General features: G+C 48.8%; 23 non-coding genes across 23 annotated transcripts; 8 read left to right on the top strand and 15 right to left on the bottom strand.

Moving 5' to 3' along the window:
• Positions 1-101: 101 nt before the first annotated feature.
• Positions 102-172, top strand: TRNAG-GCC (transfer RNA glycine (anticodon GCC)). Its single transcript has one exon. It is a non-coding gene; the product is annotated as a tRNA-Gly (tRNA).
• A 379-nt stretch (positions 173-551) lies between these two features.
• TRNAN-GUU (transfer RNA asparagine (anticodon GUU)) lies at positions 552-625 on the bottom strand. The gene has a single exon. It is a non-coding gene; the product is annotated as a tRNA-Asn (tRNA).
• Positions 626-1,786: 1,161 nt separating this feature from the next.
• TRNAG-GCC (transfer RNA glycine (anticodon GCC)) lies at positions 1,787-1,857 on the top strand. The gene has a single exon. It is a non-coding gene; the product is annotated as a tRNA-Gly (tRNA).
• A 71-nt stretch (positions 1,858-1,928) lies between these two features.
• Positions 1,929-2,000, bottom strand: TRNAW-CCA (transfer RNA tryptophan (anticodon CCA)). Its single transcript has one exon. It is a non-coding gene; the product is annotated as a tRNA-Trp (tRNA).
• A 228-nt stretch (positions 2,001-2,228) lies between these two features.
• TRNAN-GUU (transfer RNA asparagine (anticodon GUU)) lies at positions 2,229-2,302 on the bottom strand. Its single transcript has one exon. It is a non-coding gene; the product is annotated as a tRNA-Asn (tRNA).
• Positions 2,303-3,447: 1,145 nt separating this feature from the next.
• On the top strand, positions 3,448-3,518 carry TRNAG-GCC (transfer RNA glycine (anticodon GCC)). The gene has a single exon. It is a non-coding gene; the product is annotated as a tRNA-Gly (tRNA).
• A 71-nt stretch (positions 3,519-3,589) lies between these two features.
• TRNAW-CCA (transfer RNA tryptophan (anticodon CCA)) lies at positions 3,590-3,661 on the bottom strand. The gene has a single exon. It is a non-coding gene; the product is annotated as a tRNA-Trp (tRNA).
• Positions 3,662-3,897: 236 nt separating this feature from the next.
• On the bottom strand, positions 3,898-3,971 carry TRNAN-GUU (transfer RNA asparagine (anticodon GUU)). Its single transcript has one exon. It is a non-coding gene; the product is annotated as a tRNA-Asn (tRNA).
• Positions 3,972-5,132: 1,161 nt separating this feature from the next.
• On the top strand, positions 5,133-5,203 carry TRNAG-GCC (transfer RNA glycine (anticodon GCC)). Its single transcript has one exon. It is a non-coding gene; the product is annotated as a tRNA-Gly (tRNA).
• A 71-nt stretch (positions 5,204-5,274) lies between these two features.
• TRNAW-CCA (transfer RNA tryptophan (anticodon CCA)) lies at positions 5,275-5,346 on the bottom strand. The gene has a single exon. It is a non-coding gene; the product is annotated as a tRNA-Trp (tRNA).
• Positions 5,347-5,582: 236 nt separating this feature from the next.
• On the bottom strand, positions 5,583-5,656 carry TRNAN-GUU (transfer RNA asparagine (anticodon GUU)). The gene has a single exon. It is a non-coding gene; the product is annotated as a tRNA-Asn (tRNA).
• A 1,161-nt stretch (positions 5,657-6,817) lies between these two features.
• On the top strand, positions 6,818-6,888 carry TRNAG-GCC (transfer RNA glycine (anticodon GCC)). The gene has a single exon. It is a non-coding gene; the product is annotated as a tRNA-Gly (tRNA).
• A 71-nt stretch (positions 6,889-6,959) lies between these two features.
• On the bottom strand, positions 6,960-7,031 carry TRNAW-CCA (transfer RNA tryptophan (anticodon CCA)). The gene has a single exon. It is a non-coding gene; the product is annotated as a tRNA-Trp (tRNA).
• A 228-nt stretch (positions 7,032-7,259) lies between these two features.
• On the bottom strand, positions 7,260-7,333 carry TRNAN-GUU (transfer RNA asparagine (anticodon GUU)). The gene has a single exon. It is a non-coding gene; the product is annotated as a tRNA-Asn (tRNA).
• A 1,145-nt stretch (positions 7,334-8,478) lies between these two features.
• Positions 8,479-8,549, top strand: TRNAG-GCC (transfer RNA glycine (anticodon GCC)). Its single transcript has one exon. It is a non-coding gene; the product is annotated as a tRNA-Gly (tRNA).
• A 71-nt stretch (positions 8,550-8,620) lies between these two features.
• TRNAW-CCA (transfer RNA tryptophan (anticodon CCA)) lies at positions 8,621-8,692 on the bottom strand. The gene has a single exon. It is a non-coding gene; the product is annotated as a tRNA-Trp (tRNA).
• Positions 8,693-8,928: 236 nt separating this feature from the next.
• TRNAN-GUU (transfer RNA asparagine (anticodon GUU)) lies at positions 8,929-9,002 on the bottom strand. Its single transcript has one exon. It is a non-coding gene; the product is annotated as a tRNA-Asn (tRNA).
• A 1,161-nt stretch (positions 9,003-10,163) lies between these two features.
• TRNAG-GCC (transfer RNA glycine (anticodon GCC)) lies at positions 10,164-10,234 on the top strand. Its single transcript has one exon. It is a non-coding gene; the product is annotated as a tRNA-Gly (tRNA).
• Positions 10,235-10,305: 71 nt separating this feature from the next.
• TRNAW-CCA (transfer RNA tryptophan (anticodon CCA)) lies at positions 10,306-10,377 on the bottom strand. The gene has a single exon. It is a non-coding gene; the product is annotated as a tRNA-Trp (tRNA).
• A 228-nt stretch (positions 10,378-10,605) lies between these two features.
• Positions 10,606-10,679, bottom strand: TRNAN-GUU (transfer RNA asparagine (anticodon GUU)). The gene has a single exon. It is a non-coding gene; the product is annotated as a tRNA-Asn (tRNA).
• Positions 10,680-11,824: 1,145 nt separating this feature from the next.
• TRNAG-GCC (transfer RNA glycine (anticodon GCC)) lies at positions 11,825-11,895 on the top strand. Its single transcript has one exon. It is a non-coding gene; the product is annotated as a tRNA-Gly (tRNA).
• A 71-nt stretch (positions 11,896-11,966) lies between these two features.
• Positions 11,967-12,038, bottom strand: TRNAW-CCA (transfer RNA tryptophan (anticodon CCA)). Its single transcript has one exon. It is a non-coding gene; the product is annotated as a tRNA-Trp (tRNA).
• A 236-nt stretch (positions 12,039-12,274) lies between these two features.
• Positions 12,275-12,348, bottom strand: TRNAN-GUU (transfer RNA asparagine (anticodon GUU)). Its single transcript has one exon. It is a non-coding gene; the product is annotated as a tRNA-Asn (tRNA).
• Positions 12,349-12,568: the final 220 nt, after the last annotated feature.

Here is a 12,568-nt window from a genome sequence, read left to right on the forward strand (position 1 = left end):
TCATGTCTGCTGTGCACACTTTGTTCATATGTGTACAATTTAAGTGTGTGAACCTGACCACTGTCTTGGACAGAGCTCTTGCTGTGAACACACCATGTGAAGCATTGGTGGTTCAGTGGTAGAATTCTCGCCTGCCACGCGGGAGGCCCGGGTTCGATTCCCGGCCAATGCAAGGTTGCTTTCTTTTGACTTTGTTTTCGAAATGATATATATGAACTCAGTGGGGAATAAAATGGTAAGCAGTGACCCCTAAGTGATTTGAACACGCAACCTTCTGATCTGGAGTCAGACGCGCTACTGTTGCGCCACGAGGTCCTTACACTTGCAGCCTTCGATGCCAGATGAACAAATGCTGTGGGCCTTTTGACTTATTTTCCTCTGCTGATATGCCTACTGTTGTATTACAGGGCTTGGCCTTTTGTTTTCTATCCTAATTATTGAAATTGACTGCAGGTGCAGTGAGAACGCTGAGGATTGAACTATTCAGGGAAAGGATCGCACGCAGGAAAGAGCAAAGGTACGTATCTGTGTTTCATGCAGACAAAAGGCTACGTCCCTGGGTGGGCTTGAACCACCAACCTTTCGGTTAACAACCGAACGCGCTAACCGATTGCGCCACAGAGACTATTGACTGTATACATTTCCTGAGACTCAATATATGTCTTGACATGTGTGCGCCTGCCTGGAGCTTGTATTATATAAGGCGTCTTTATGCCATACAGCATTTGTCATTTGCTTAGTGTCTTGTTACTGTTGTAATTTATGATGTGTAGACTACTGTCTAATGGTGTTAGAGCCAGTATTACTACCGGTCACAGTGCATGAGACTCATACATGACTTTTCTCTTTGCCTGCTTAGCGTAGCTCCCTGCTCCTCTGTTTGCGTGCTACCAGCCCGTGAGGCGTGTGTCTTGCCCATCCCATCTTCACTGTGTTATGTTGGACTTGTCTTCTCTGTGAGCAGAGTCTCCTTCCCAGAGCAGGTGCTTTCTCTGAACTCTTGGCTTGTAAGACTGCTGGGAAAGGCCCTCCCTAGCCCCTCAGTCAGATAGATACATTTACCTGCAGAGCTCAGCTTGGGAGAAAGAGATTAGGCAGAGAGCACATAGGGGAAGGCCCACAGAGCACACTTTATTTTACATAAAAGCTCGGGCTTGTGGGAGGACAGGGACATGAGGGTTCTCATGGAAAGAAATCCCAGGAGTATTGATGGCTAGGCCCTGAAACACAACAATCCCGGAATGGCCAGGCACAAGATGCCTCTGCAATAGGCCTGACCCTAGGCTTCCGGAGTTCTTGATCTCCAGAGGCTCCAGTGATCTAAGCCCGACCAGGGCTGTGCCCGACCAGGGCGCGTTGGGAGCGGGTTAGGGACGCGTAAAGGGGCGCAGGGCGCAGAACTATGCCCGTTTCACCCCAGCATTTTGGGGAGGACACAGAATCTGGCAAAGCCAGTGGGAAGGATTTTCCAGGAGGAGAGTTCAGTGACATGATCTGAAACACAATAGTGCTGGTGATCTGGCGGGTGCATTCTGTGAGCCACTTCTGTCAGGAGCAGCCTGCCATCATGCCCTGATAACCACAACTCTAGTACCAAGCCAGTGACCTCAGCAAATGCAAAGACATTATTACTTATAGTCTCCTGCATCTGATTCTTGCCATCATCATGTGAAACGTTGGCGTTATCATGTCTGCTGCGCACACTTTGTTCATATGTGTACAATTTAAGGGTGTGAACCTGACCACTATCTTGGACAGAGCTCTGCCTGTGAACACACCATGTGAAGCATTGGTTGTTCAGTGGTAGAATTCTCGCCTGCCACGCGGGAGGCCCGGGTTCGGTTCCCGGCCAATGCAAGGTTGCTTTCTTTTGACTTTGTTTTCGAAATGATATATATGAACTCAGTGGGGAATAAAATGGTAAGCAGTGACCCCGACGTGATTTTAACACGCAACCTTCTGATCTGGAGTCAGACGCGCTACCGTTGCGCCACGAGGTCCTTACACTTGCAGCCTTCGATGCCAGATGAACAAATGCTGTGGGCCTTTTGACTTATTTTCCTCTGCTTATATGCCTACGGTTGTATTACAGGGCTTGGCCTTTTGTTTTCTATCCCAATTATTGAAATTGACTGCAGGTGCAGTGAGAACGCTGAGGATTGAACTATTCAGGGAAAGGATCGCACGCAGGAAAGAGCAAATCTGTGTTTCATGCAGACAAAAGGCTACGTCCCTGGGTGGGCTTGAACCACCAACCTTTCGGTTAACAGCCGAACGCGCTAACCGATTGCGCCACAGAGACTATTGACTGTATACATTTCCTGAGACTCAATATATGTCTTGACATGTGTGCGCCTGCCTGGAGCTTGTATTATATAAGGCGTCTTTATGCCATACAGCATTTGTCATTTGCTTAGTGTCTTGTTACTGTTGTAATTTATGATGTGTAGACTACTGTCTAATGGTGTTAGAGCCAGTATTACTACCGGTCACAGTGCATGAGACTCATACATGACTTTTCTCTTTGCCTGCTTAGCGTAGCTCCCTGCTCCTCTGTTTGCGTGCTACCAGCCCGTGAGGCGTGTGTCTTGCCCATCCCATCTTCACTGTGTTATGTTGGACTTGTCTTCTCTGTGAGCAGAGTCTCCTTCCCAGAGCAGGTGCTTTCTCTGAACTCTTGGCTTGTAAGACTGCTGGGAAAGGCCCTCCCTAGCCCCTCAGTCAGATAGATACATTTACCTGCAGAGCTCAGCTTGGGAGAAAGAGATTAGGCAGAGAGCACATAGGGGAAGGCCCACAGAGCACACTTTATTTTACATAAAAGCTCGGGCTTGTGGGAGGACAGGGACATGAGGGTTCTCATGGAAAGAAATCCCAGGAGTATTGATGGCTAGGCCCTGAAACACAACAATCCCGGAATGGCCAGGCACAAGATGCCTCTGCAATAGGCCTGACCCTAGGCTTCCGGAGTTCTTGATCTCCAGAGGCTCCAGTGATCTAAGCCCGACCAGGGCGCGTTGGGATGGCATTAGGGACGCGTAAAGGGGCGCAGGGCGCAGAACTCTGCCCGTTTCACCCCAGCATTTTGGGGAGGACACAGAATCTGGCAAAGCCAGTGGGAAGGATTTTCCAGGAGGAGAGTTCAGTGACATGATCTGAAACACAATAGTGCTGGTGATCTGGCGGGTGCATTCTGTGAGCCACTTCTGTCAGGAGCAGCCTGCCATCATGCCCTGATAACCACAACTCTAGTACCAAGCCAGTGACCTCAGCAAATGCAAAGACATTATTACTTATAGTCTCCTGCATCTGATTCTTGCCATCATCATGTGAAACGTTGGCGTTATCATGTCTGCTGTGCACACTTTGTTCATATGTGTACAATTTAAGTGTGTGAACCTGACCACTGTCTTGGACAGAGCTCTTGCTGTGAACACACCATGTGAAGCATTGGTGGTTCAGTGGTAGAATTTTCGCCTGCCACGCGGGAGGCCCGGGTTCGATTCCCGGCCAATGCAAGGTTGCTTTCTTTTGACTTTGTTTTCGAAATGATATATATGAACTCAGTGGGGAATAAAATGGTAAGCAGTGACCCCGAAGTGATTTGAACACGCAACCTTCTGATCTGGAGTCAGACGCGCTACTGTTGCGCCACGAGGTCCTTACACTTGCAGCCTTCGATGCCAGATGAACAAATGCTGTGGGCCTTTTGACTTATTTTCCTCTGCTGATATGCCTACGGTTGTATTACAGGGCTTGGCCTTTTGTTTTCTATCCTAATTATTGAAATTGACTGCAGGTGCAGTGAGAACGCTGAGGATTGAACTATTCAGGGAAAGGATCGCACGCAGGAAAGAGCAAAGGTACGTATCTGTGTTTCATGCAGACAAAAGGCTACGTCCCTGGGTGGGCTTGAACCACCAACCTTTCGGTTAACAACCGAACGCGCTAACCGATTGCGCCACAGAGACTATTGACTGTATACATTTCCTGAGACTCAATATATGTCTTGACATGTGTGCGCCTGCCTGGAGCTTGTATTATATAAGGCGTCTTTATGCCCTACAGCATTTGTCATTTGCTTAGTGTCTTGTTACTGTTGTAATTTATGATGTGTAGACTACTGTCTAATGGTGTTAGAGCCAGTATTACTACCGGTCACAGTGCATGAGACTCATACATGACTTTTCTCTTTGCCTGCTTAGCATAGCTCCCTGCTCCTCTGTTTGCGTGCTACCAGCCCGTGAGGGGTGTGTCTTGCCCATCCCATCTTCACTGTGTTATGTTGGACTTGTCTTCTCTGTGAGCAGAGTCTCCTTCCCAGAGCAGGTGCTTTCTCTGAACTCTTAGCTTGTAAGACTGCTGGGAAAGGCCCTCCCTAGCCCCTCAGTCAGATAGATACATTTACCTGCAGAGCTCAGCTTGGGAGAAAGAGATTAGGCAGAGAGCACATAGGGGAAGGCCCACAGAGCACACTTTATTTTACATAAAAGCTCGGGCTTGTGGGAGGACAGGGACATGAGGGTTCTCATGGAAAGAAATCCCAGGAGTATTGATGGCTAGGCCCTGAAACACAACAATCCCGGAATGGCCAGGCACAAGATGCCTCTGCAATAGGCCTGACCCTAGGCTTCCGGAGTTCTTGATCTCCAGAGGCTCCAGTGATCTAAGCCCGACCAGGGCTGTGCCCGACCAGGGCGCGTTGGGAGCGCGTTAGGGACGCATAAAGGGGCGCAGGGCGCAGAACTCTGCCCGTTTCACCCCAGCATTTTGGGGAGGACACAGAATCTGGCAAAGCCAGTGGGAAGGATTTTCCAGGAGGAGAGTTCAGTGACATGATCTGAAACACAATAGTGCTGGTGATCTGGCGGGTGCATTCTGTGAGCCACTTCTGTCAGGAGCAGCCTGCCATCATGCCCTGATAACCACAACTCTAGTACCAAGCCAGTGACCTCAGCAAATGCAAAGACATTATTACTTATAGTCTCCTGCATCTGATTCTTGCCATCATCATGTGAAACGTTGGCGTTATCATGTCTGCTGCGCACACTTTGTTCATATGTGTACAATTTAAGTGTGTGAACCTGACCACTGTCTTGGACAGAGCTCTTGCTGTGAACACACCATGTGAAGCATTGGTGGTTCAGTGGTAGAATTTTCGCCTGCCACGCGGGAGGCCCGGGTTCGATTCCCGGCCAATGCAAGGTTGCTTTCTTTTGACTTTGTTTTCGAAATGATATATATGAACTCAGTGGGGAATAAAATGGTAAGCAGTGACCCCGAAGTGATTTGAACACGCAACCTTCTGATCTGGAGTCAGACGCGCTACTGTTGCGCCACGAGGTCCTTACACTTGCAGCCTTCGATGCCAGATGAACAAATGCTGTGGGCCTTTTGACTTATTTTCCTCTGCTGATATGCCTACGGTTGTATTACAGGGCTTGGCCTTTTGTTTTCTATCCTAATTATTGAAATTGACTGCAGGTGCAGTGAGAACGCTGAGGATTGAACTATTCAGGGAAAGGATCGCACGCAGGAAAGAGCAAAGGTACGTATCTGTGTTTCATGCAGACAAAAGGCTACGTCCCTGGGTGGGCTTGAACCACCAACCTTTCGGTTAACAACCGAACGCGCTAACCGATTGCGCCACAGAGACTATTGACTGTATACATTTCCTGAGACTCAATATATGTCTTGACATGTGTGCGCCTGCCTGGAGCTTGTATTATATAAGGCGTCTTTATGCCATACAGCATTTGTCATTTGCTTAGTGTCTTGTTACTGTTGTAATTTATGATGTGTAGACTACTGTCTAATGGTGTTAGAGCCAGTATTACTACCGGTCACAGTGCATGAGACTCATACATGACTTTTCTCTTTGCCTGCTTAGCGTAGCTCCCTGCTCCTCTGTTTGCGTGCTACCAGCCCGTGAGGCGTGTGTCTTGCCCATCCCATCTTCACTGTGTTATGTTGGACTTGTCTTCTCTGTGAGCAGAGTCTCCTTCCCAGAGCAGGTGCTTTCTCTGAACTCTTGGCTTGTAAGACTGCTGGGAAAGGCCCTCCCTAGCCCCTCAGTCAGATAGATACATTTACCTGCAGAGCTCAGCTTGGGAGAAAGAGATTAGGCAGAGAGCACATAGGGGAAGGCCCACAGAGCACACTTTATTTTACATAAAAGCTCGGGCTTGTGGGAGGACAGGGACATGAGGGTTCTCATGGAAAGAAATCCCAGGAGTATTGATGGCTAGGCCCTGAAACACAACAATCCCGGAATGGCCAGGCACAAGATGCCTCTGCAATAGGCCTGACCCTAGGCTTCCGGAGTTCTTGATCTCCAGAGGCTCCAGTGATCTAAGCCCGACCAGGGCTGTGCCCGACCAGGGCGCGTTGGGAGCGGGTTAGGGACGCGTAAAGGGGCGCAGGGCGCAGAACTCTGCCCGTTTCACCCCAGCATTTTGGGGAGGACACAGAATCTGGCAAAGCCAGTGGGAAGGATTTTCCAGGAGGAGAGTTCAGTGACATGATCTGAAACACAATAGTGCTGGTGATCTGGCGGGTGCATTCTGTGAGCCACTTCTGTCAGGAGCAGCCTGCCATCATGCCCTGATAACCACAACTCTAGTACCAAGCCAGTGACCTCAGCAAATGCAAAGACATTATTACTTATAGTCTCCTGCATCTGATTCTTGCCATCATCATGTGAAACGTTGGCGTTATCATGTCTGCTGCGCACACTTTGTTCATATGTGTACAATTTAAGGGTGTGAACCTGACCACTATCTTGGACAGAGCTCTGCCTGTGAACACACCATGTGAAGCATTGGTGGTTCAGTGGTAGAATTCTCGCCTGCCACGCGGGAGGCCCGGGTTCGGTTCCCGGCCAATGCAAGGTTGCTTTCTTTTGACTTTGTTTTCGAAATGATATATATGAACTCAGTGGGGAATAAAATGGTAAGCAGTGACCCCGACGTGATTTTAACACGCAACCTTCTGATCTGGAGTCAGACGCGCTACCGTTGCGCCACGAGGTCCTTACACTTGCAGCCTTCGATGCCAGATGAACAAATGCTGTGGGCCTTTTGACTTATTTTCCTCTGCTTATATGCCTACGGTTGTATTACAGGGCTTGGCCTTTTGTTTTCTATCCTAATTATTGAAATTGACTGCAGGTGCAGTGAGAACGCTGAGGATTGAACTATTCAGGGAAAGGATCGCACGCAGGAAAGAGCAAATCTGTGTTTCATGCAGACAAAAGGCTACGTCCCTGGGTGGGCTTGAACCACCAACCTTTCGGTTAACAGCCGAACGCGCTAACCGATTGCGCCACAGAGACTATTGACTGTATACATTTCCTGAGACTCAATATATGTCTTGACATGTGTGCGCCTGCCTGGAGCTTGTATTATATAAGGCGTCTTTATGCCATACAGCATTTGTCATTTGCTTAGTGTCTTGTTACTGTTGTAATTTATGATGTGTAGACTACTGTCTAATGGTGTTAGAGCCAGTATTACTACCGGTCACAGTGCATGAGACTCATACATGACTTTTCTCTTTGCCTGCTTAGCGTAGCTCCCTGCTCCTCTGTTTGCGTGCTACCAGCCCGTGAGGCGTGTGTCTTGCCCATCCCATCTTCACTGTGTTATGTTGGACTTGTCTTCTCTGTGAGCAGAGTCTCCTTCCCAGAGCAGGTGCTTTCTCTGAACTCTTGGCTTGTAAGACTGCTGGGAAAGGCCCTCCCTAGCCCCTCAGTCAGATAGATACATTTACCTGCAGAGCTCAGCTTGGGAGAAAGAGATTAGGCAGAGAGCACATAGGGGAAGGCCCACAGAGCACACTTTATTTTACATAAAAGCTCGGGCTTGTGGGAGGACAGGGACATGAGGGTTCTCATGGAAAGAAATCCCAGGAGTATTGATGGCTAGGCCCTGAAACACAACAATCCCGGAATGGCCAGGCACAAGATGCCTCTGCAATAGGCCTGACCCTAGGCTTCCGGAGTTCTTGATCTCCAGAGGCTCCAGTGATCTAAGCCCGACCAGGGCGCGTTGGGATGGCATTAGGGACGCGTAAAGGGGCGCAGGGCGCAGAACTCTGCCCGTTTCACCCCAGCATTTTGGGGAGGACACAGAATCTGGCAAAGCCAGTGGGAAGGATTTTCCAGGAGGAGAGTTCAGTGACATGATCTGAAACACAATAGTGCTGGTGATCTGGCGGGTGCATTCTGTGAGCCACTTCTGTCAGGAGCAGCCTGCCATCATGCCCTGATAACCACAACTCTAGTACCAAGCCAGTGACCTCAGCAAATGCAAAGACATTATTACTTATAGTCTCCTGCATCTGATTCTTGCCATCATCATGTGAAACGTTGGCGTTATCATGTCTGCTGTGCACACTTTGTTCATATGTGTACAATTTAAGTGTGTGAACCTGACCACTGTCTTGGACAGAGCTCTTGCTGTGAACACACCATGTGAAGCATTGGTGGTTCAGTGGTAGAATTTTCGCCTGCCACGCGGGAGGCCCGGGTTCGATTCCCGGCCAATGCAAGGTTGCTTTCTTTTGACTTTGTTTTCGAAATGATATATATGAACTCAGTGGGGAATAAAATGGTAAGCAGTGACCCCGAAGTGATTTGAACACGCAACCTTCTGATCTGGAGTCAGACGCGCTACTGTTGCGCCACGAGGTCCTTACACTTGCAGCCTTCGATGCCAGATGAACAAATGCTGTGGGCCTTTTGACTTATTTTCCTCTGCTGATATGCCTACGGTTGTATTACAGGGCTTGGCCTTTTGTTTTCTATCCTAATTATTGAAATTGACTGCAGGTGCAGTGAGAACGCTGAGGATTGAACTATTCAGGGAAAGGATCGCACGCAGGAAAGAGCAAAGGTACGTATCTGTGTTTCATGCAGACAAAAGGCTACGTCCCTGGGTGGGCTTGAACCACCAACCTTTCGGTTAACAACCGAACGCGCTAACCGATTGCGCCACAGAGACTATTGACTGTATACATTTCCTGAGACTCAATATATGTCTTGACATGTGTGCGCCTGCCTGGAGCTTGTATTATATAAGGCGTCTTTATGCCATACAGCATTTGTCATTTGCTTAGTGTCTTGTTACTGTTGTAATTTATGATGTGTAGACTACTGTCTAATGGTGTTAGAGCCAGTATTACTACCGGTCACAGTGCATGAGACTCATACATGACTTTTCTCTTTGCCTGCTTAGCGTAGCTCCCTGCTCCTCTGTTTGCGTGCTACCAGCCCGTGAGGCGTGTGTCTTGCCCATCCCATCTTCACTGTGTTATGTTGGACTTGTCTTCTCTGTGAGCAGAGTCTCCTTCCCAGAGCAGGTGCTTTCTCTGAACTCTTAGCTTGTAAGACTGCTGGGAAAGGCCCTCCCTAGCCCCTCAGTCAGATAGATACATTTACCTGCAGAGCTCAGCTTGGGAGAAAGAGATTAGGCAGAGAGCACATAGGGGAAGGCCCACAGAGCACACTTTATTTTACATAAAAGCTCGGGCTTGTGGGAGGACAGGGACATGAGGGTTCTCATGGAAAGAAATCCCAGGAGTATTGATGGCTAGGCCCTGAAACACAACAATCCCGGAATGGCCAGGCACAAGATGCCTCTGCAATAGGCCTGACCCTAGGCTTCCGGAGTTCTTGATCTCCAGAGGCTCCAGTGATCTAAGCCCGACCAGGGCTGTGCCCGACCAGGGCGCGTTGGGAGCGCGTTAGGGACGCATAAAGGGGCGCAGGGCGCAGAACTCTGCCCGTTTCACCCCAGCATTTTGGGGAGGACACAGAATCTGGCAAAGCCAGTGGGAAGGATTTTCCAGGAGGAGAGTTCAGTGACATGATCTGAAACACAATAGTGCTGGTGATCTGGCGGGTGCATTCTGTGAGCCACTTCTGTCAGGAGCAGCCTGCCATCATGCCCTGATAACCACAACTCTAGTACCAAGCCAGTGACCTCAGCAAATGCAAAGACATTATTACTTATAGTCTCCTGCATCTGATTCTTGCCATCATCATGTGAAACGTTGGCGTTATCATGTCTGCTGCGCACACTTTGTTCATATGTGTACAATTTAAGGGTGTGAACCTGACCACTATCTTGGACAGAGCTCTGCCTGTGAACACACCATGTGAAGCATTGGTTGTTCAGTGGTAGAATTCTCGCCTGCCACGCGGGAGGCCCGGGTTCGGTTCCCGGCCAATGCAAGGTTGCTTTCTTTTGACTTTGTTTTCGAAATGATATATATGAACTCAGTGGGGAATAAAATGGTAAGCAGTGACCCCGACGTGATTTTAACACGCAACCTTCTGATCTGGAGTCAGACGCGCTACCGTTGCGCCACGAGGTCCTTACACTTGCAGCCTTCGATGCCAGATGAACAAATGCTGTGGGCCTTTTGACTTATTTTCCTCTGCTTATATGCCTACGTTTGTATTACAGGGCTTGGCCTTTTGTTTTCTATCCCAATTATTGAAATTGACTGCAGGTGCAGTGAGAACGCTGAGGATTGAACTATTCAGGGAAAGGATCGCACGCAGGAAAGAGCAAATCTGTGTTTCATGCAGACAAAAGGCTACGTCCCTGGGTGGGCTTGAACCACCAACCTTTCGGTTAACAGCCGAACGCGCTAACCGATTGCGCCACAGAGACTATTGACTGTATACATTTCCTGAGACTCAATATATGTCTTGACATGTGTGCGCCTGCCTGGAGCTTGTATTATATAAGGCGTCTTTATGCCATACAGCATTTGTCATTTGCTTAGTGTCTTGTTACTGTTGTAATTTATGATGTGTAGACTACTGTCTAATGGTGTTAGAGCCAGTATTACTACCGGTCACAGTGCATGAGACTCATACATGACTTTTCTCTTTGCCTGCTTAGCGTAGCTCCCTGCTCCTCTGTTTGCGTGCTACCAGCCCGTGAGGCGTGTGTCTTGCCCATCCCATCTTCACTGTGTTATGTTGGACTTGTCTTCTCTGTGAGCAGAGTCTCCTTCCCAGAGCAGGTGCTTTCTCTGAACTCTTGGCTTGTAAGACTGCTGGGAAAGGCCCTCCCTAGCCCCTCAGTCAGATAGATACATTTACCTGCAGAGCTCAGCTTGGGAGAAAGAGATTAGGCAGAGAGCACATAGGGGAAGGCCCACAGAGCACACTTTATTTTACATAAAAGCTCGGGCTTGTGGGAGGACAGGGACATGAGGGTTCTCATGGAAAGAAATCCCAGGAGTATTGATGGCTAGGCCCTGAAACACAACAATCCCGGAATGGCCAGGCACAAGATGCCTCTGCAATAGGCCTGACCCTAGGCTTCCGGAGTTCTTGATCTCCAGAGGCTCCAGTGATCTAAGCCCGACCAGGGCGCGTTGGGATGGCATTAGGGACGCGTAAAGGGGCGCAGGGCGCAGAACTCTGCCCGTTTCACCCCAGCATTTTGGGGAGGACACAGAATCTGGCAAAGCCAGTGGGAAGGATTTTCCAGGAGGAGAGTTCAGTGACATGATCTGAAACACAATAGTGCTGGTGATCTGGCGGGTGCATTCTGTGAGCCACTTCTGTCAGGAGCAGCCTGCCATCATGCCCTGATAACCACAACTCTAGTACCAAGCCAGTGACCTCAGCAAATGCAAAGACATTATTACTTATAGTCTCCTGCATCTGATTCTTGCCATCATCATGTGAAACGTTGGCGTTATCATGTCTGCTGTGCACACTTTGTTCATATGTGTACAATTTAAGTGTGTGAACCTGACCACTGTCTTGGACAGAGCTCTTGCTGTGAACACACCATGTGAAGCATTGGTGGTTCAGTGGTAGAATTTTCGCCTGCCACGCGGGAGGCCCGGGTTCGATTCCCGGCCAATGCAAGGTTGCTTTCTTTTGACTTTGTTTTCGAAATGATATATATGAACTCAGTGGGGAATAAAATGGTAAGCAGTGACCCCGAAGTGATTTGAACACGCAACCTTCTGATCTGGAGTCAGACGCGCTACTGTTGCGCCACGAGGTCCTTACACTTGCAGCCTTCGATGCCAGATGAACAAATGCTGTGGGCCTTTTGACTTATTTTCCTCTGCTGATATGCCTACGGTTGTATTACAGGGCTTGGCCTTTTGTTTTCTATCCTAATTATTGAAATTGACTGCAGGTGCAGTGAGAACGCTGAGGATTGAACTATTCAGGGAAAGGATCGCACGCAGGAAAGAGCAAAGGTACGTATCTGTGTTTCATGCAGACAAAAGGCTACGTCCCTGGGTGGGCTTGAACCACCAACCTTTCGGTTAACAACCGAACGCGCTAACCGATTGCGCCACAGAGACTATTGACTGTATACATTTCCTGAGACTCAATATATGTCTTGACATGTGTGCGCCTGCCTGGAGCTTGTATTATATAAGGCGTCTTTATGCCCTACAGCATTTGTCATTTGCTTAGTGTCTTGTTACTGTTGTAATTTATGATGTGTAGACTACTGTCTAATGGTGTTAGAGCCAGTATTACTACCGGTCACAGTGCATGAGACTCATACATGACTTTTCT

The sequence above is a fragment of the Lissotriton vulgaris genome, chromosome 1_1 (genome assembly GCF_964263255.1).
Source record: "Lissotriton vulgaris chromosome 1_1, aLisVul1.2, whole genome shotgun sequence".
Taxonomy (NCBI): Eukaryota; Metazoa; Chordata; class Amphibia; order Caudata; family Salamandridae; genus Lissotriton; species Lissotriton vulgaris.